Source organism: Monodelphis domestica, chromosome 3 (genome assembly GCF_027887165.1).
Source record: "Monodelphis domestica isolate mMonDom1 chromosome 3, mMonDom1.pri, whole genome shotgun sequence".
NCBI classification, from domain to species: Eukaryota; Metazoa; Chordata; class Mammalia; order Didelphimorphia; family Didelphidae; genus Monodelphis; species Monodelphis domestica.
The window spans coordinates 315369247-315390876 of record NC_077229.1 but is presented as its reverse complement, the minus strand read 5'-3'; positions in this window follow the sequence as shown (position 1 = coordinate 315390876).

The following is a 21630-nucleotide window of genomic DNA, read 5'->3' as shown; positions in this document are numbered from 1 at the left end:
TTTCTTTCATATAGAGCAGGCATTCAATTAACTTGTAATTAGAGATTGTAGTGGGGTCACTGTGTGCCTTTGCCTCACTTGTCTGTATCTGACCTTTAGAACCAACCTTAGGAGTACCAAAAGATCTCCTTCCTTGACACCAGCTGGGTGAAAGTGCCTAAGTAGCATCAGGAATGAACTAGCATCAAAACAGTCAGGCCATGGAGAGGCTACTAGGAAGGCCAGGCTGGGATAGTTGATACCAATGGAGGGGAAATGTAATGTGACTAATTGTCAGAGTTGCAAAAACTGTTTTATGTTCCCCACCCCATTTGGACATTATTTCTTTTCGTTTACCCTCCTAGTTGCAATGTTATGATATTGAATCCTATTTAAATTGTTCTTGTAATGAACACTGTGATTCATTTGTGCTTCTCTTTCCTTTCTGTATAGGAATAAATGTTCTATCAGGGCCAGTTCATAATGTGAATTGAGTATCTCTTTTACTTCCCTCTTTTTGGGAAACTCTAGATTAGAACCAAAAATAGAATTCATCCTGGAGTAGACTGAGTCAAGTTTGATAAGCTAATAAAAATGATAATGGAGAGCCTACTTCCCTAAATGAAGGCTAAGGTTTCCCCTAGCATTGAATATAGAAAGCTTCAATGACCAGATAAAGATTAGGTACTGGTATACCTTCTTATTCCAAGCTAGGTATGCCTAGTTCCTACAATCTTCATATGAAGGACTCAAAGTACTTCACTATCCTGATTGCCATCCTTTGAACACTCTATCTGATTGATGTCTTTAAAAAACTAAATTAAATTATTTTTTAAAAAGATTTTACCTCCCTACTTTTCTATATTAACAATTTTCAGTATACATTTTCCAACATTATAAGATCCAAATTGTCTCCGTTTCTCCCTGCCCTCCCCCTTCCTGAGGGAAAGCAACTTTATCTGTGTTATACATGTGCTATCATACAAAATATACTTCCACATTGGTCATTGTTATAAGAAAATACCCATATAAAACCAAAACCTCAAACTAAAAACATAATTAAATTAATATGAAAAATAGTAGGCTTTGATCTGAATTCTGATTCTGACAGTTCTTTCTCTGGAAGTAGATATAATTCTTTGTTATAAGTCTTTTAGAACTCCCCTGGATTATTGTATTGCTGAGAATAACTAAGTCTTTCACAGTTGGTCATTGTATGATATTGCTGTAACTGTGTAGTGTTCTCCTGGTTCTACTTATTTTGCTTTCCATCAATTTGTTTTTTTAAACCCTTACTTTCCATCTTAGAATCAATACTGTGTATTGGTTCTAAGGCATAAGAGTAGTAAGGTCTAGGCAATGGGTGTCAAGTGACTTTTTGCATCAATTCATGAAAGTCTTTCTGGCTTTTTCTGAAATCATCCTGCTCATTATTTCTATAGTACAATAGCATTATTCTATCAGTATCATATACCACTAGTTGTTCAGCCATTCCCCAATTGATGGAAATTCCTTCAATTTCCATTTTTTTTGCCACCACAAAAAGAGCTGCTATGAATATTTTTGTGCAGGTAGGTCCTTTCCCTTTTTTATAATCTCTTTGGGACATAGACCTAGTAGTGGGATTACAGAATCAAAGGGTATGCACAATTTTGTAGCCATTTGGGCACAGTTCCAAATTGCTCTCCAAAATGGTTGGATTAGTACACCAACAATGTAATAGTATCTCAATTCTGCCACATCTCCTCCAGCATTTATCACCTTTACTATTACATTGGCTAATCCAATGGGAATGAGGTCGTACCTTGGAGTTGCTTTAATTTGCTTTAATTTATAACATTTTTTCAAATGGTCATTGATAGCTTTGATTTCTTCATCTGAAAACTGTCTTTTCATATCCTTTGAGCATTTATCAATTAGAGAATGGCTTGTATTCTTATAAATTTGACTTTATTCTCTATAAATTTGAGAAATTAGAACTTTATCAGAGAAATTTACTTTAAAATCCACCCCCATTTTGTTGTTTCCCTTCTAATCTTGGTTACAGGTTGATGTCCTTTTTAAACCAGGGCACTCAGAACTAGATGAGGTATGATGAGGGGAGAATACAGTAGGACCATCTTCTCTCTGTTCCTGGTAATGATGCTTCCCTCAATGAAGCATCTCTCCCACTACATTTCTTTTTTTTCCTGCCATATCATTGATTTAAATCAATTAAATGCTTAGATATTTTTCAGAACAGATGCTGTTTCTACATGCCTCTTGTCTTATACTTTTGTTTTTTTATACACTTGTCTTTTTTGGACTTTATCTAATTCCAGTGAGCTTACAGCTTGACAAATCAAGATCCTCTTGGATCCTTTCTCTCACAGCTTTCCCCTTCTCTCCAATTATATGACCATCATTCTAGTTCAGGCCATTGTCACCAGTTACTTACCATAGCAGTGTGTTCCTAATTTAATTTCTGGTCTCTTTCCCCTCTAAACCATCCTCCATACAACTGCAAAATGGACATTCCTAAAGCATAAGTCTGATTGTATTATTCCCCTGCTAAATAAATAGCAGTAGCTTCCTTTTGCCTCTAGAGTAAAATACAAATGCCCCTCTTTGGCTTATGAATCTCTTCTTCACAGTATACCCTGAGCTATCTTATCAGGTTTATTTCATATTTCTATTGGGCCTCATAACCATGGAGGATACATTCCAAGATCTACCAAGGATGACTGAAATCTCAGATAGAAGAGAACACGTGTTTATTCCCTATATATATGTTCTTGCTCTCTGTTTTTTCCCCTTGACTCAGCATTCCATGGTTTCCCCAAACACTAGAAAACCCCTAAAAACAAGTGAAATCCATGTAGAAGAGCCTGCCATAGGAGCAGACTGCTACTGTAGGAGGTTTTCTAGTGCTTGGTGGATGGACTTCCATCATTTTGGGTTGACTACGGATAACAAGCCAAGGAAAATTTAATTGTGCATAAGCAGGCCCTATTGTACTTTCAGTCTTGAACTTGGTTCTAACAAAATGGGCTTGCTTGTTATTCCTGGCAAAAAATATTCAATCTCTTGTCATTTTATCGTTTCACAGAAATTTCTCCTAAAATCCCTAGCTTCTTTCAAAGTTTAGTTCAAATGCTACCTACACTTTCTAAATGATTTTGCATATATTTTCCATTTGATTCTTTGTGTACATCTTATCCCTCAGCTACTTCCTCCCAATAGATTCAAGCTCCTTGGGGGTAGGGAATGCTTCAGTTTTGCCTTTGAATTCCTAATGCCTAGCACAATGCCTGATATATAGAAGGATTACACCCTAGGAAACCGGATTTATTAGGATACCCTCTACATCTTGTAAGGCCTTGCTACTTATCATTATCTTTTTGCATAGTTATCATTATCATTACTTTTTTTGGCATCTCTGATTGCATGATGAAGCTATAAACTCCAAACTTCCATTTAAGGAGAGAGTTTAGATCAAAACCCCTCACTTCTCTTCTGACTGCAGTACTTTGGGACTCTTCTGACTGACTTCTCCTGCATCTCTTCTCATCAGTCCCTTCCTATGCCCTACTCCTTTTTCTTCTCCTTGAATCTTCTTAGCTTCCTTTTGTGTTCTTTCTTCTTCAATCATATTTTAAGCTTCTTAAGGACAAGGACTTTCTTTTTTTCCACATTTGTATCCCCAGGGTTGTGCACGGTAACTCTTAATAAATATTTTTCAACTATTGATTAAGAGCTTAATAGATGTTAGTTTATTTATTTATTTATAAATTCATCTATGGAAGTGGTCTGGTAGTATTTCTGAATTTGGTGCAATCATCATAATATCATCTTCAAACAGGAATATTTGAAGGAACTTCATTAATCTTACTGTCAATAAATGGCTGCTAATTTTTAGGTTAATTGTTTTTTGAAACTATTCCTCCTAATCCTTTTCTCAATATTCATGGAAAAGTCATCCCCCTTACCTCTCCGATTAATCTTTATTGATTGGCTTCACTGGTTTTTCTTCTGTTCTTTTCTCTCCCTCCACCCCAAATGGGGCACTTCCCAAGAGTCTGTTCTTGCCCTTCTTACTATATATTCAAAGAATATAACCCAAAGCATGTGGATGGAAATTGATTAAATAGAATTGAAGAGCTAATCACTGGTAGGTAACCATAGGAAGAAAACTCTAGAATGGTGACTTGAATTGTTTAACATTAAAGAATGTCTTCACATTCACACCTCAGGGGAGAGTCCTGGATCCTTGAGTAGGTGATATTGCTGACCCCACCCTGGAAGAGTGAATATTGAATGAAAGATTCATCCATGATTTTCCCAGAATGTGACTACCAATTGCAATCTGCACAAAATTTTCTAGGTTATTTTCTTTACACAGAACACAGAAAAATTTCTATGGAGGCTGCTGTACCATAGACCTCCCCTGCTGAAATTCAAGAAAATTTCCCATGTCACCTTATTCCAAAGGCTCTTCAAAAGGATCCATGTCACTTAAAGGCCTTTTCTACTGGAATTCTAAACTTTCTGAGTGACAGAACAGAGAGGCTTAGTTAGAGACAATAGAAAATAGAGTCAGATAAAAGGCTGAAACCAGTGACATTGTTCTATTCCTTATTCTTAGAACAAGATCTTTTATCTCTTGGCCCTGGATGTTTTCATTGACTGTCCTTCATGTTCTGGTTAAAATTATTTTGAGGGACTGATTTTGGGTAGAAATAGTAGTTTATTAATTATACCAGCTAATTGGTTAGGCCAGCATCATAACCAATAAAGTGACATAGGTCAATGGCCCTATAGAATAACAGAAACTGTGAAGCTTCAGGCAGCTTAATAAATAGAGTTTTAGGAGCTCTTTATTCAGCCCCTTTCTTCAATAATCCCAAGACATCTCTAATTGCTAGATAGTTAATTAAGATGTGATCCATCCAAGTATCTACCCCTCCCCATCCTCATATCATGGGGAGTACATACACAGGAAAAGAACACATGTCTCCTTCACTTATTAACTAAATTCTATTAAAAAGGAAGACATTCTTTGGGATTCTTAAAGGCAAAGAAAATCCAAAAAACAATAGACTGGTTGGAATTTCTGACCCAGATTCAAGACATTGAAATGCACAGTAATTCTTTCTAATGTACAAGAATTGGGGCCTTTCTACTCCAGACCCTGATTTAAGAATTAATTAAATATATTAAAAATTAATTCTCTCCTTGCCTGGAAAGTTTTCCTTCCTCATTTACACCTCTTGATTTCACTGGTTTCCTACAAGTCCTATCTAAAATTCTACTTTCTCCAGTCTTTTAAAATCCCTCTTAATTCTAATTCCTTCCCCCTGTTAATTATTTCTTATTCATCCTGTAAATAGCTTGTTTGTACATAGTTATTTTCATATTCTCTTCCCCCTTTAAGTTGTGAGCTCCTCAAGGGCAGACACTATCTTTTGACTTTCTTTGTATATCTAGCACTTAGTACAGCGCCTGGTATATAGTAGGCACTTAACAAATGTTTACTGACTGGCTCACTGATGCTACTTCCTTGCATCTCAAAAATGAGAGATTGTTCTCAATGACTTTTGAATAAAACAAAGTTTAAAAAATAAAAGGGAAATGAAGTTGTTAAGTGTTTATTTTTCACATTTGTAGCTATATTTTTACATAATTTACCCTGGTAAAACTGTGAACTGAACATCTTCCATGTCAAGGAACATTTTTTTCTGATTCATCAAACTGCTCTTGCAACACGACAAATCATTCTGATAATAGGCATCTGACATAAAGGGTGTGGAGTGGTTCAGAGAAGGCCAGAATCCAAAGAAAATCTGTAATTATGCAGCAAAAATGGAGTGCTTATGGAATGAGCTTAATTACAGATGTTTGCTTACCCCCAACATATTGCCATGAAGATTTATGCACATTTTGTCATTTAATGATTTTTATAAATGGAAACTATATCATACGCAAGCATGCTCATTGCTCTGTAACATGAGCAAGACACTAGACCTGATACTTTAGGAAAATGAAGTGCTTTAAAAATGTATGAAATAATCTTGTCCGGAAAGTCAAAAGACCAAGATTCTAGTGCCAAATTTATACCATATTTTCTTTTTCTGCCTGATTCCAAAATTGAAAATAGAGGCCAGCACACTTATTTTTCCCTATCCCTCAGGTATGTTATGAACATAAATATGATAATGTATGATGGAATTTGACTCCTTAGAAGCATAGAACAACATATGCTCAAAATATTCCCAACATTAATATGGTTCTATTTCTTTTTTGAGCTACTCAGGATGAAATGTGTCAATTATTAGAATAGTTCGGATAGAGAACTCATAGTTAGAAACTTCCTTTTCCAATTGCAGCTGACAAAGAATCTCTTACTGGGGTAAATAAGTTCTAGAAAATTGTTACTTTAGAAAATCTAATTTACTTTTACATGTTAGTATAATTTTTAATAATTGCTTCCTGACATTTTAAGATCCATGTTCTTTCAGAATATTCCCCCATTCCCATTTCCATTCCCTAAAACAGTCTCCCAAATAAATATTTATTAAGTACATACAATGGGCCACAAAAAAGATTCTGATCAGATTAGCCAAGATTTGGGAAATGAATCGCTAGAACATATTCCTTCATGTATTATAGTAAAATTTGTAATCTAATAGAGGAGGTAAGATATTAATGCAAAGATTATACTTAAATAATAGGAGATGACTTGCAATAAGTACCATAAGAAGTTTAAAATATCAAAAGTGTTTAGAGGAAGAAAAACCATTAGGACTAAGAACTCTGACTTGGGTCAAGGATAGATTCCCCATTGCCTCCATGCAAAAGGTCCAACTGTTTGTCTTGGAAATCATCTTAAAACTGTTATTAAAGGTGATGTCTTACTGGTGCTTTAGTATGATGTAGTTGAAAGAACATTGGATTTGGAGTCAGAAGACTTGCTTGTGAGTTCTGGTTCTGCCAATTACTAGCTGTAATAAGGAGCTTTTTGAACGCTGTAGTAAGTAGTTGTTAGTCCAAGGTCTGTAAAATGAGGTGCATGGATCAGATAATTTGGCCACTTCCTGTTTGAATGGAATTATTTTGTTTGTTAATTTTGATCTGGATTAAGTGATATGTTGAAAGTTTTTGAACCAGATCTGTAACCAGAAAGATTATTTGGGCATCAATGTAAAAGACAGCTTCGAGAAGAGAGAGATCAGAGGGCAGGAGTCCAGTTAGGTTATTTCCCTAGTTTTGATGAGGGATGATGAGGGCCTGAACTACATGGTGACAGTGGACTGAACTGAGGGGGTTGATAGCAAATGTATGGTGGAGGTTAGTATTTTAAATTTAGAGCAATTAGAAAGTGATAATATTTAGCAAATAAATGTTGGGATTGAAAGACAGGAGTAGTTGAAAATGAACACAAAGTTTTAAGTCTAGGTGACTGGGTAGATAATGGTACCATTAATAGAAGTAAGGAAATTGTGGAAGGTTTTAAAGCTTTAATAGCTATTTTCATGTGTGCTAATGAATAAATGTAACTTAGTAGGCTATGAAGAATCCCAATAATAAACAAAGAAGACAATCAGAAGTCACGAGTCATCAACAAACCTGTTAATTATACACAAAGCCACCAAGAAAATAATTTAGTAACTAAATCCATAAAATCAGACCTAGTTGAACACAGAAGAAAGGAAGCAGAGATCAAGACAAGATTAGATCAGAGCCATTTCATGATGCTGTATTTGATTAGAATTTTGCTATTTTTCTCTTCTCCCTCCTACTTTCCATTGCCTTTAAAAAACAAAACAAAACAAGTCATCTTACATCTTAGAATCAATACTAAGTGTTGATTCGAAGGCAGAAGAGTGGTAAAGGCTAGGCAATTGGGGTTAAGTGACTGGCCCAGGGTCACACAGTTAGGATGTGTCTGAGGCCAGATTGGAACCCAGGACCTCCTGGCTCTAACCACTGAGTCACCTAGCTGCTTCTCTCCCATTGTCTTTTAAATGCACCTACCTAAGAGATGTTCTGGGGTGGCTCCATATACCTCATGCCCACATATGCTACTAGAAGTCAAGAAAGGTGATAAAATAATGGTATGTTTTGTGGCTATTCTTCACTAAACAGGGACAGTTTATTTGAGAGGTGTACTAGAAAGATTATTGCTAGGACTGAGTTTTAGGAAACCCCTAAGAAATATTAGATAGAAAAGGCAGCATTATGCTGTCAATCAGCCAGCATTTATTAAATCCTCATTATGTGTCTGGCTCTGTGTTGGGCAGTACACTATGTGATTTATAGCAAACAAGTTATATAAGATGGGACTCCTAAGAGGTTTTTCTACATTTGCATGCCCAAGAGCGATTGGAAATCATTGTTTTAATTATTCAGCAAATGATAGCTATTAAGCATTCTAACCTCTCCCAGTGAAAACTGTCCTTAGCCAAAGAAGATTTATTAGTGCCCCAAGAGGCAGTAGATCTCTGCTCACTGGCAGCAGAAATCAGACATTGGGATTTGGAGGTATGTAGCTGAGATGTAGAAAGAGAACAAATTATCAGAGGGTTAGGTTGGTTTTGAAAATATGTAGCTAGCTGAGATGTAGAAAGAGAAGAGATTATTTGAAGGGCAGGTTGGATTCAGGATTGTATTCAAGGGGAGGAGGAAAGGCCCTAGATAAAACAGGGATAGAGTTCATGATTTCTCCAAGTGTACTCCTCTACTCTCCCCTCTCCCATAACCCTTTTGGGGGAAGTATTCCAAAGGTCCATCAAAGATGAGCTCTATTAGCCAAAGGGTCAACTTGACACTTGCTGAGAAAAAAAAAAAAGACTTTGCTGTTATGCCTTTGCTATGAAACTCAACACTGAGGATTGAATTAGATAGTTTTGTGTCTGGTCAGATTTGCTAAGATTTCAAAAAATAAATTCAAGAGAAATGAATCTACTAGAACACCTTCCTTCATGTATTACAGACGTTTCAGCAAATGCTTTAAAAAATGCCACATTTTCCATAACCTGAAAATATCCGCAACCCATGATCACTAAGAAATTCTAGACCTATAGTCAAATGTAAGTTTCATGAAGCAAGAACAGCTTTTTTTAAATAAGGTAAAAAATATAACTATCAAGTAATCTTTACCTTTCAGCTCCTATTACTTATTAGCATTGCAAATATCTCAACTATCCATGACACTAAAAAAAAAAATCTGTTCTAATACTCAAGCAAAGTGTCAGAACACTTCTGTGATTCACTGGGTTTCATCAATGTTGGTATTCCTTGAAATGATGCATAGAGCTTACCCATTTATGCTGGCCCATTCTGTATCAAAATGCTCATATTAATTACTCATGGAGATTCACACAAAGTTCTGAGGAATCTCTTTGCTTTCTTTCCCCCTTGTATCGATAGCAATGGAGCACTTGGCCTGCCTATTGGTTTGTTTCTATATTTCTATTACTGATCATTCATTTTTCAAGTCACACATCTATATCTTAGGATATATTTTCTCTTATTTATAATTTTTCATTTGTAAAGTATTTTAATTTGCTCACACCCACAATATGCCATTTTAATGCTCTTTGGGTTATTTACTCTTCATAAACTATACTGTTCTAGGGCTTACAGTCACATATCACCATAATGGAAGGCATTAAATATATAGGTCTTCTTTTCTCCCTTCCTTCCTTCCTTCCTTCCTTCCTTCCTTCCTTCCTTCCTTCCTTCCTTCCTTCCTTCCTTCCTTCCTTCCTTCCTTCCTTCCTTCCTTCCTTCCTTCCTTCCTTCCTTCCTTCCTTCCTTCCTTCCTTCCTTCCTTCCTTCCTTCCTTCCTTCCTTCCTTCCTTCCTTCCTTCCTCCCTCCCTCCCTCCCTCCCTCCCTCCCTTCCTTCCTTCCTTCCTTCCTTTGTTCCTTCCTTCCTTCCTTCAGGTCTGGCTTTCTAACCACTGAGCAACTTAACTGCCTCTGGGCCTTTCTTTCAAGGAGAATCTTACAGTTTAAATCTTGTAATTACTCAAAGGCAATCTAGTCCACTTACTTCCTCTTGTTCAATTCTGGGGCTATTTCATTGTGTATTTACAGTGTCTCTTCAAGACATTTATGCTGATAAAAGAGGTGTATAGGTAGCCCAAATGTATATTACATTTTAGAAAAGAGACATTTTTCATCTATTTGAATTTTTCTGGATTCATAGTTAGACCAACTCTCTTGAGTAATTATAGATCTTATATAGGAAGCTCTGTTGTGTCTATGGCTTGATATGATCAATACAATGTCATCTCCAAGCACAAGCATCTATAAGACTTCCTGATATAGAAGTAATTCTTCTTTAACTTGAATTCTCCACAGGAGCTCTTTCATGAAAGTAGTAAACATGTATAGCAGGCATTTTTTCCTGTTTTGGATCTCATTTGGTCCAAATCAGAGGGTCAGCAAAACAAGTTATTTTTGTTATTCCATGGTTCCTATATAATTTTAACATATATAGAAGACACCTTACTTTGTGAGAACTTTTAAGGTAGAATTTTGTTTTCCATAACCAGATATTTTATTAGTCAACAAACAATGAACATATCAACAAAACAATAAGTATTTTTTAAATTTATGAATATTATTGCATTTAGTGTGCTTTTCAGAAAATGAAATAATAAAAAAGCACGATTATGATTATATCAGTCACTTGTTTCAGAGACTCCTGATTGCCTCTAGCATCCAAACTCCAGGAAAATGTCAATGTCCCAAGGAGACTTCAGTGGCTACTGAGTCACTTATTCAGTTTTTCAGCTTTGTAAGAATGATCCATGCATATAACAGGGTCTCCAACTCTGGAGGCACTATCCACTATAATAAGCTGCCTCCACATTTTAATAGCTATACATACTTACACACAGACATATATGTACATACACATATGGAATTACATATATACATATATTATATGTAGTTATACACAGACAAATATAGATATCCTCTTGTACATACCTATGTAAGTATATATAGCTATCTACTATATATACATAATAGTTAAACATGATTAAGAAGTATAGAAAGCACTAGATGTGTTGTCTATCATTTATTGATTTTTAAAAAAAAAAGAGCTTGACTTGATTGGAAAATAATAATGTGTCTTTGAAAGCTTTTCTCACCGTGTTTGCTGTGTGTGTGTTTATATGTGTACATGGGCTTATGTGCATGTATGTGTATATATATTAAAATACTAGACTTCTTTTTTTTCTTTAGAATATTTTTCCAGGGTTACATGATTCCACTTTCCTCCTCCAAAAGCTGACAAGTAGTTCCACTGGGTTATATATTCATATGTATATATATAATTGTTCAAAGTCTATTTCCATGTTATTCATATTTGCAGTAGAGGAATCTTTTAACATCAAAAACTTAATCACATCCCTATCATACTACGTGGTTGTTCATATGTTTTTCTCCTGTGTTTCTGCTCCCACAGTTCTTTCTCTGGATGTGAATAGTGTTCTTTCTCCTGAGTCCCTCTGAATTGTCCTGGATCATTGCATTACTGCCAGTAGAGAAGTCCATTACATTCGATTGTGCCACAGTGTATCAGTCTCTGTGTAAAATGTTTTTCTGGTTCTGCTCCTCTCACTCTGCATCACTTCCTGGAGGTCTTTCTAGTTGACAAGGAATTCCTCCACTTTATTATTCCTTTGAGTGCAATAGTATTCCATCACCAACAGATACCATAATTTGTTCAGCCATTACCCAATTGAAGGGCATCCCCTCGTTTTCCAATTTTTGCCACCACAAAGGCAATAAATATTTTTGTATAAGTCTTTTCCCTTATTCTCTCTTTGGGGGAAACACCAGACTTTTTTTTTTAATTTTATAGTATTTTATTTGATCATTTCCATGCATTATTCATTAAAGACAAAGATCATTTTCTTTTCCTCCCTCCTACCCCCCGTAGCTGATGCATGATTCCACTGGGTATCACATGTGTTCTTGATTCGAACATATTGCCATGTTGTTAATATTTGCATTAGAGTGTTTGTTTAGAGTCTCTCCTCTGTCATGTCCCCTCAGCCACTGTAGTCAGGCAGTTGCTTTTCCTCAGTGTTTCTACTCCCTCAGTTTGTCCTCTGCTTATGGATAGTGTTTTTTCTCCTAGATCCCTGCAGATTGTTCAGGGACATTACATTGCCACTAATGGAGAAGTCCATTACGTTCGATTATACCACAGTGTGTTTGTCTCTGTGTACAATGTTCTCCTGGTTCTGCTCCTCTCGCTCTGCATCACTTCCTGGAGGTCTTTCTAGTTGACAAGGAATTCCTCCACTTTATTATTCCTTTGAGTGCAATAGTATTCCATCACCAACATATACCACAATTTGTTCAGCCATTCCCCAATTGAAGGGCATCCCCTCATTTTCCAATTTTTGGCCACCACAAAGAGCGCAGCTATGAATATTTTTGTACAAGTCTTTTTGTCCATTATCTCTTTGGGGTACAGACCTAGCAATGCTATGGCTGCATCAAAGGGTAGACATTCTTTTATCGCCCTTTGTGCATAGTTCCAAATTGCCCTCCAGAATGGCTGGATCAGTTCACAACTCCACCAGCAATGAATTAATGTCCCTACTTTACCACATCCCCTCCAGCATTCATTACTTTCCATAACTGTCATGTTAGCCAATCTGCTAGGTGTGAGGTGATACCTCAGAGTTGTTTTGATTTGCATCTCTCTGATTATAAGAGATTTAGAACACTTCTTCATGTGCTTATTAATAGTTTTGATTTCTTTATCTGAAAACTGCCTATCCATGTCCCTTGCCCATTTATCAATTGGAGAATGGCTTGATTTTTTGTACAATTGATTTAGCTCTTTATAAATTTGAGTAATTAAACCTTTGTCAGAGGTTTTTATGAAAAATTTTTTCCCAATTTGTTGTTTTCCTTCTGATTTTAGTTACATTGGCTTTGTTTGTACAAAAGCCTTTTAATTTGATGTAGTCAAAATTATTTATTTTACATTTTGTGATTCTTTCTATGTCTTGCTTGGTTTTAAAGTCTTTCCCCTTCCAAAGGTCTGACATGTATACTATTCTGTGTTTACCCAATTTACTTATGGTTTCCTTCTTTATGTTTAAGTCATTCACCCATTTTGAATTTATCTTGGTGTAGGGTGTGAAACACCAGACTTCTTAAGGGATGTGACTGAGGTAATGGTTTAACACTCTGCTGAGAAATGACATTAAAAGAAGTATAAAACAGGAATACCCATGGCTATGTAAGGTACTCTTTACCAGTGCTACTAAGGATGTCCTACATTTTCTAGATGAAAGAAAGAATCATCAAATCCTTCACAGCTTTGTTATTAAAGGCAACTTTTTCCAAATATTCCTGCTTATAGAGGAAATGATATAATTGAATTAGAAAATTTTTGCCTTAGAACTGCTTCAGTGAAATCCATAGCAATGGGAAAGTGATATACACTGGGGAAAAAGTACATGAAAACATATTACTCATGCTGAGAGTTGTAGCAGGATGAGAGGAACTCATACACAGTACTGCTCTCTACGTTATTTTGATTGTACCTTGGCAAAAATGCTGGAATGATTTGCCATTTCTTTCTTCAGCTTATTTTATAGATGAGGAACCTGAGACAAACAGGTTTAAGTGATTTGCCCAGGGTCATACAGCTAGTAAGTTTCTGAGACTGGATTTGAACACAGATCTTCCTGACTCCGAGACTGGAGCTCTTTCCACTGTACTACTCAATTAGTTCTCAAATGGAAAACCCCAATTCTAGCACTTGATTAACTATACCCCCAGCCGCCTCTAGAATAAAAAAAATTATTGACATTTAATTACTAAACTACTCTGAAGTGGATTAAGGGAGATTATAAAATGTTGTAGAAAGAGCATTAGATTGGAGTAAGAGGCAAGGGTTTGAAGTCCACCTTTCCTTCTACTCGTGTGACTTTGAGCAAGATACTTGACTGTTGGACCTATCTCTTAATTTTTAATTTCTCTCCCAGCTCTAAATCCTATGATCCTACAATCTTCTGCTGAATCAGAGAACTGGGAGGAAGCTGGGAATATGGGACAGGGTTCATATAAAAGCTGTGTTTTGGAGGAAACTAACAAGTTTAAAAAGGCAAAATAGAGAAGGGAGTATATTCAAGGCATGGGAGACTGTAGAACACCGCAAATTTTTTTTTTTTGGGAGAGTGATATTCAGATCTGTGTTGAAAACATGTAGAAAGCCTTTAGTGATTTTTGTGAATCCTTTCTGAAGGACTAGAGAGAAGGGAATGCATTTCAAGAGACGGGGATCATCTTGTAAAAGCAAGGAAATGAGAGATGCAATGCCCTGTCCAAGAAATTTACTGGAAGAGATAGTGCATGAGGAGGAGTAATATGAAATAATATTGAGAGGTAGATTGGAGACATATTATGAAGAGCCTCTGTCAAACTGGGTATTTTATCCTAGAGTCAGTAGAAGGCCATGAAAGATTTTTGAGAAAGGCAGTGATGTTTCTATCTGTGTTTAAAAATGTGGAAAGCCTTTAGTACTATGGGTGAATCTTCTATGTAGAATTGATTTGGGGGCAGACAAGGACCAAGTATCATATATGATGCTAAAAATCATGTATGTATTGATTTGTGATACACATTGGTGGGAAGGATATATATATATATATATATATATATATATATATATATATACTGATGAGATGATTCATGGAAGGAAGGTCCAAATTGTCGAGAAATAGAGTGGATGATTTTATGGTATCATTCAGTTTACACAACCTTTCATATACACTATCTCACTTAATCATCTCATCTTCCCTGTGAGATAGGAAGCTATCAGTGCTTGTTCAGCATACAGAGTGATCTGGAGTTAGTTTTCCATTTGAGAACTCAGTTGTTTCATTCATATATTGATGGAAGAAGATTTGTTTTTATATCCAATGTTTTATTCATTCAGTACTAATTATGTAATAAAGTTACATATGCTCCCTGCCCAGCAGGCTCAGCTTATTTGGTACTAGATTATACTAAAGGTTTCTGATTTGAGTTGTTCCCTTTGGTTATTGGATACAATTAAATCACAAAATCTTCAAGGGTTATAGTAAACTTTAGGGAGTTGAAGGTGAAGGAAAGTCATAGAATTGAAGACCAAGAATGAAAGAAGCTGGGGTCAGAGGTCTCATGTTTTTACCATATGTGGTTTTAAAAAAATAATAAGAACTTAATCAGAGTTTAAAGATTAGTAAAATACTTTACAAATATTATTCCATTTTATCCTCACAACTGTGGGAGGAAGGTACTATTATTATTCCCATTTTACAGATAAGATGATAGAGGCAAAAAGAAGTTAAATCACTTGCCCTATGTCACATAGCTAGTAAGGGTCTGAACAGGATTTGAATGCAGGTCTTCCTAACTCCAGGTCCATCACTTGATTAACTGCACCCCGTAGTTGTCTCTAGAATAAAAAAAAGAATTATTATTGACATTTAATTACTGAGCTACTCTGAAGTGGTTTAAGGGAGATTATATGATATTGTAAAAAAGAACATTAGATCAGACTAAGAGGACAAGGCTTTAAACCTTGTCTTTGCTTTTACTGCTGTGACTTTAAGCAAGTCACTTTACCTCTGGACCCATTTCCTTTTTAAAGTTCCTTCTCAGTTCTAAATCCTGTGATCCTACAGTTCTTAGAGTTCCTAAAGAACAGTATAGTGGTTCTTTTGCTTGTTGGAGTCATTTAACTATGAGATCATCAGTGATATTTTCAGGGAATTTAATAACATTTAGACTGCATGCTTGAAAGTGTCCCTGCTAGAAGAACATACACCAGATGGGACAGGGGAAAAAATAACCCTCTAGCTCAAATTCAGTAACCAAGGGAATTTTGTTAAACAAGTAAGCTAATGATATTCTGAAAAGTCACACACACAACACTAGGATATATATGCTTTGCATAAAGGTCCCTCACTTTTCTGCAGTCTCTTGTTAAATAGAATGGCTTACTTAACTTCTTCATTCTAGAGGCACTGTGTGAGAGTGGAAAGGCTCTTATGCAAGAAGAGATACTCGACTGAAGCATATGAGAAGTGTTTCAAAGGTATTTGCAGGAAGATGTCTGTCAAGTGGTAGTGGATAGCTGTTTTCTCTGCTAGCTAGGTGACACAGTGGATAGAGTGTGGGACTTGGAATCAGGAAGATCTGAGTTTGGATATCAAATACTTCCTAGCTGTGTGAACCTGGCAAAGTCACTTTATTTTTCTCAGCCTCATTCTAATTCAAGAACTCATCAGTTCTATCTGGGACGATTGCAGTTACCTCCCATTTGTTCTTACTAAAGCCTTTTACTTCTTCATTCCATCCTGACAAAGCTACCAATGTAGTGATACCAAAGTACCAGAGAATTTTCCTAAAGCACAGGCTTTATCATATTATTGCTGTGCTCAATGAATCCCAGTAGCTCCCTATTGCCTCTAGGATTAAATACAAATTCCTTTACTGTTTGGCATGTAAAGCCCTTGGAAATCTGGCTCTAGCCTAACGTTCTAACCTAATTATACATAACTTCAATCAATCAAACAACAAGCATTTACTATACCCTCCCATCATTCTATAGATCAGCCAGTCTGGCTGCCATGCTGCTGGCCACCTTTGCTATAAATGTGATGCTCCTATCTCCTTTGTCCAGACTATGCTCATTCGAGGAGTGCATTCCCTTCTAATGACCCTCTTAGGAACCCACGTTTCCCTCAAAGCCTGACATAAGTGCTTCCTCCTAGATAAATCCTTTTGTGACCCCCTCCAGATGCTAGGATCTCCTACCTAACATTACCTTATATTTATTTTGTATTTACTTATAAGTACATGTGTTGTCTCCCCTTGTAGAATGTAAGTTTCCTGAGGGCAGGAGCCATTTAATTTGTGTCTCTCTATCCCAAGAATCTAGCACAGATCTTGGCACATAATGAGCACTTAATGAATACTGTCTGTCTGATAACACTGCATGAAGGCAGGCATGCCACTCAGGACATACCTTTGTGGTCTTGTACCAAAAGAGCAGGAGTAGCAGGATGTTTATATGCTTTAGATATCTGATTTTTCAAGACAAAGAGAAACAGGAATGATGGCACAGGAATCTAATAGAATCAATGACTAAGCCTTCACTCAGGGATCTTTGAAAACTCACAAATGACAGGAGAGGTGCCCCAACATTGCAGAAGGCCAAAGATTATCCTAATTTGCAAAAAAAGGAAGAGGATGAAATGTGCAAATTATAGGCTGGTGAGTTTGAATTTGACCACAGGCAAAATTCTAGCATGTATTATTAAAAAGGACTAGTGTGTGATCATTTAGAATGAGAAGCAGTGATCACTAAAAGCCAGCATGGTTTCATTAAGTACAAATTACACTAGACTAAGTTAATTTCCATTTTTTAGTAAGTTACTCAACTGCTAGATCAGGGAGATGTTTGATACAATATACGTGAAATTGAGGTAAAGTCTGTTCTAAAATCTTTCATGTAATACTTGTGGACAAGATGGAAACCTGTGGGCTAGATAATAAAGACAGCCAGATCCAAAACTCATTGAATGATCTGATCAAAAAAGCAGGCAATCATGAACTGACTAACATGGAGACAGTGCTTCATTAGAGTGGCCTTGGAATCTCTCACTGGTTCTGCTCTCCAAGGTATTTTTCAATGACTTACACAAAGGAATTAAAGGTATGCTTAACAAATTTGCAGATGACCCCAAACTGGGAGGAAACTAACATGTTGGATGACAAAGTAAATATTCAAATAGATATTGACAAATTAAAACGATTAGTCAGATTTTCCATGATGTAACGTAATAGAGATAAATATAAAGTTCTTCATAGCAATCACTAGTATTTAGATTGTATTTTAATGCTTGTAAAAAATCTTATAAATGTAAATTCAGTATCAACTCCAGAAGTATAGTGCCCATGGTCAGGTGGAACTAGACAGGTAAAACCCCAACATTTCAGTGTTTCATTCACTTTACATCTATAGAATTGTAGATATGAGCTATAATCAGAGATTTCATAGAGGAAACTCTGGGGAGGGTCATAAGGAGCCAAAAGAGTGTGATAAGGAGAGGAGAGGAGGTTGCCCAGAGAGGATTCCATTTAAGACAGTACATTTCTTTCTAGCATCCTCAAATCTTAATCACAGCTATATTATCACATTATCATTATCATTATCACATTTCATGCTAAAAGTAATCTTAGAGGTGATTGAATCCATTGATTGCTGACTCAGTATATATACATATATATATATATGTAATATAGGTGTGTGTATATTTATTTAATAGATAGGCCCATTTTCCTTGTAAATTTTGGATTTCTACTTCATTGAAATTACCCCTCATCCCAAAAATTTTATTTGGATAAAAACCCCAAAAGACTAACCAATAAATGAAACTATTATAGGTTTTAAAGGTAGGTTGTTATTTCCTTCTGATTAAATAACATATTTTAGAGCATAAATCCCTAAAGAATATGAATTACATATTTTCCATGTTATTCAATATTCTTCAAAGCAAAGATGGGGCAATGCACCCAGAATTTATAAATGCAGATTAACTTATGATGATGAAACCTCTTGACATTTTGTCTCAAAGTGGTTCTTGTATAAATTGCACTTCCATATACAAAGAAATTATTTTAACACCATAGCTTTAGACTCAGAAGGAAGTTAAAGACCATGTAGGTTAATGCTTTGGTTTTTTAGATGAAGGACTGAGATTTAGAGAGGTGAAATAACTTCCCCAACATAACCAGTAAGAGGAAGAGACAGTATTTGAATTGAAGTTCTTTAATTTCAAAGCCAATATTCTTTTCACTGTATTACATTACACATACACACAGACACATACACAGAGCACGTGTATATTTCCATACACATATTTGTGTGTATATGTATTCTCTTATATATAGTATATATACATGTATTCATTATATACAATGGGCCTTTGTTTTACACAACCAATGACCAATGACCAATAACCCTCCATGTAAGTTAAAAGTTGTGTGTAATAGCAAACTAATTATTTAATATATATATTTCTTATGTGAACATATGTAGGCACTTTATGACTTCTCTTAGGTTCTTCAGAATGAGCAGCATCACTACTCTTCTACTTTGGGACCATTATTAATAACCAGGTAGTATTAATAAAACAAAGAGGCCCTGCTCTGACATAGACATGGCTCGCAACAAGCAGGAACTCTGGACAAAGGTTAATATAGGAGCTCATTTTTGGTGCAAAACCATGTAATGACTCACACTGATGCTTCTCAGAGTGAGAATGAGCAGGATTCAGTGAACTGCTGCATGGATTTAGTGTTTAATTAAAAAAATTAATTTATGCATTTTTCTGTCTTTGTTTTCTCAATTGCCAATCATGTATACCTGAATCCATTTTTTGTTGAGTTTGTGTAAAACAAAGTCCTGCTGTATACATATATATTTAGCACAAGATAAAACAAAAGATTATTAAGATAATCTTTAAAGTCATGTTAAGGATTGAAATCATCCAACACTGTTTAGTATGTTTATAGAATGGTTCATTTATCCTGGCATAATTTATCAGGTAAGAATACATTTTGATCATTTATAAATTGTGAACAAGGGATAAACACTTTTCTAGGGGTGATGAGAAATCTATTCAGAGTGGCTAAGGGATTTGTTCGTGCTCTCTAGTCTCACATCACCAATTGTCTCTTGAATATCTCAAGGTGGATGGACAATTCAAACCAATAGGTCTCCAAATGAATCATTATCTTTTCCCCCATTAAATACCACCATCTTCTTAATCCATAACTTTTAAGGGTGGCACCATCCTCTTCATCACTCAGGCTTATCATCCACCACTTCTTGCTCAAAGATACTCCACATATCCAATCTGCTACCAAATCTTGTTATTCTTCACCTTCACAACCTCTTTCATCTGAATCCCCTACTCTCCACTCACATGGCTTGCTACTTCATCACCTTGTGTATGGATTATTGCAATTATCTGCTGATTGATTTCTTTTTCCCTAGTGATCCTTGTGCTGATAATCCCTTCTGAATTAGCTCTTGATATTCTCACTCTCCACCATCCTTCAAAGTCAGTTAGTGCCAACCAGCTTTATAGGCCACAGTCAGTTATTCAAGAAATATTTATCGAACAATTAAAATATTCTCAGCACTGTGGTAAGTGCTGCAGATACAAAAATAAAATAGTCACTGCCCTCAAGGAACTTACATTCTTATGGGGGAAGCAATTGCCAACAACTTCCAGAGAAAGAACTAATACACAGAATAAGACAAAGATTTTTGTATATGCATATATCTTTTTGTCAAATGATGCCTTCTCAAATGGGGAGGACAAGGAGGGAGGAAGTTACCTGAGTATTTTAGTGGAACAAACAAACAAATTTAAATTTAAAAAAAAATGTGATTCAGGAACCAGTCCCAAGGAGATCTAGGAATCTAGAAGATAATCAAAGAAAGCTTGGCCAGAGTATATGCATTAGTAATGGTGGAAGGAGAGAAAGAGAAGGGGAGTGTGGGATCCAGAAAACAGAATCACATGATAGCTTCAAACATAGGCAAGTTACTTATATGCTACAAGTTATTTATTTGTATGGTACTTCAAGATTTGGGCTCAAGTGAGTTCTCATTTTGCTGTCATAGAGAGGATGGTTTATAGAAGCTCAGCACCATACTATTGCAGGCAATTGAGCTCAAACAAACACAATCAGATATTTCAAAACAATTATTCAAGATGTATTTGTGAGTACTAATTTGTATTATTAAGTATTAGTTGGCTGTAGGTTATTCTTATACCTATATAAGTGCCAACTCTGCCCAGTGGTATCTGTTACTGATGGACCCTGAAGACAGAACTTGTAAAGGCAGGCAAGTGCCCACATGAAACTCATTTATTCACTTGCCTGTTGCTGTTGCACATGTATATCCAGCTAAGGCAAAGAAAGATCTGTAATTGGTGACAAATGACCACAAAATAAAACAACTAGAAAAGTTAACTTCTTGGTCTTGAATCAATTATTGAATATGCGCAGAAGGCTTTACAAGCAAAATTTATATACTCAAGAGATCTGTGATTTCAACATCAATCAACTACTCAACAAACATTCCTTCTACTATGAGCCAGGGTTAGATGGGGTGTTCAGAGAGGACTAGCACCTCTGGTGTGAGGACTTGTTGGGCCCTTTGGGGGGCTATTTAATGCTGTAGCATGCACAGTGGCCACACCCCAGTAAAACCAGGTTGAGAGGACCAATAAGCCTCAAACATGCCAGTGATTAAAGGGGATAAACATGTGAAAACTTTTCTTGCAGAATAGGTAGATGGGAACAATTTGCTCCAATGGCCATGAAGGTAGTAGAGACAGAAGCCGCAGGGTGGCTAGAGCTTGCTCACACATTTAATACAGCAAGGTCATCCCAGGCTATCCCCAGTCACCCTGACTTTAGCTTTGCTATTGGGCTTCAATGAGTCTGGAAGAAAGAGTGAGGCTGACAACTTTGTGCAATTCTGCTGCAGTTAAATCCACTTCATGGACAAGTCAAGACATTACCTTGTGGTGCCATTGGTCCTCTTCCTAAACAAAGAA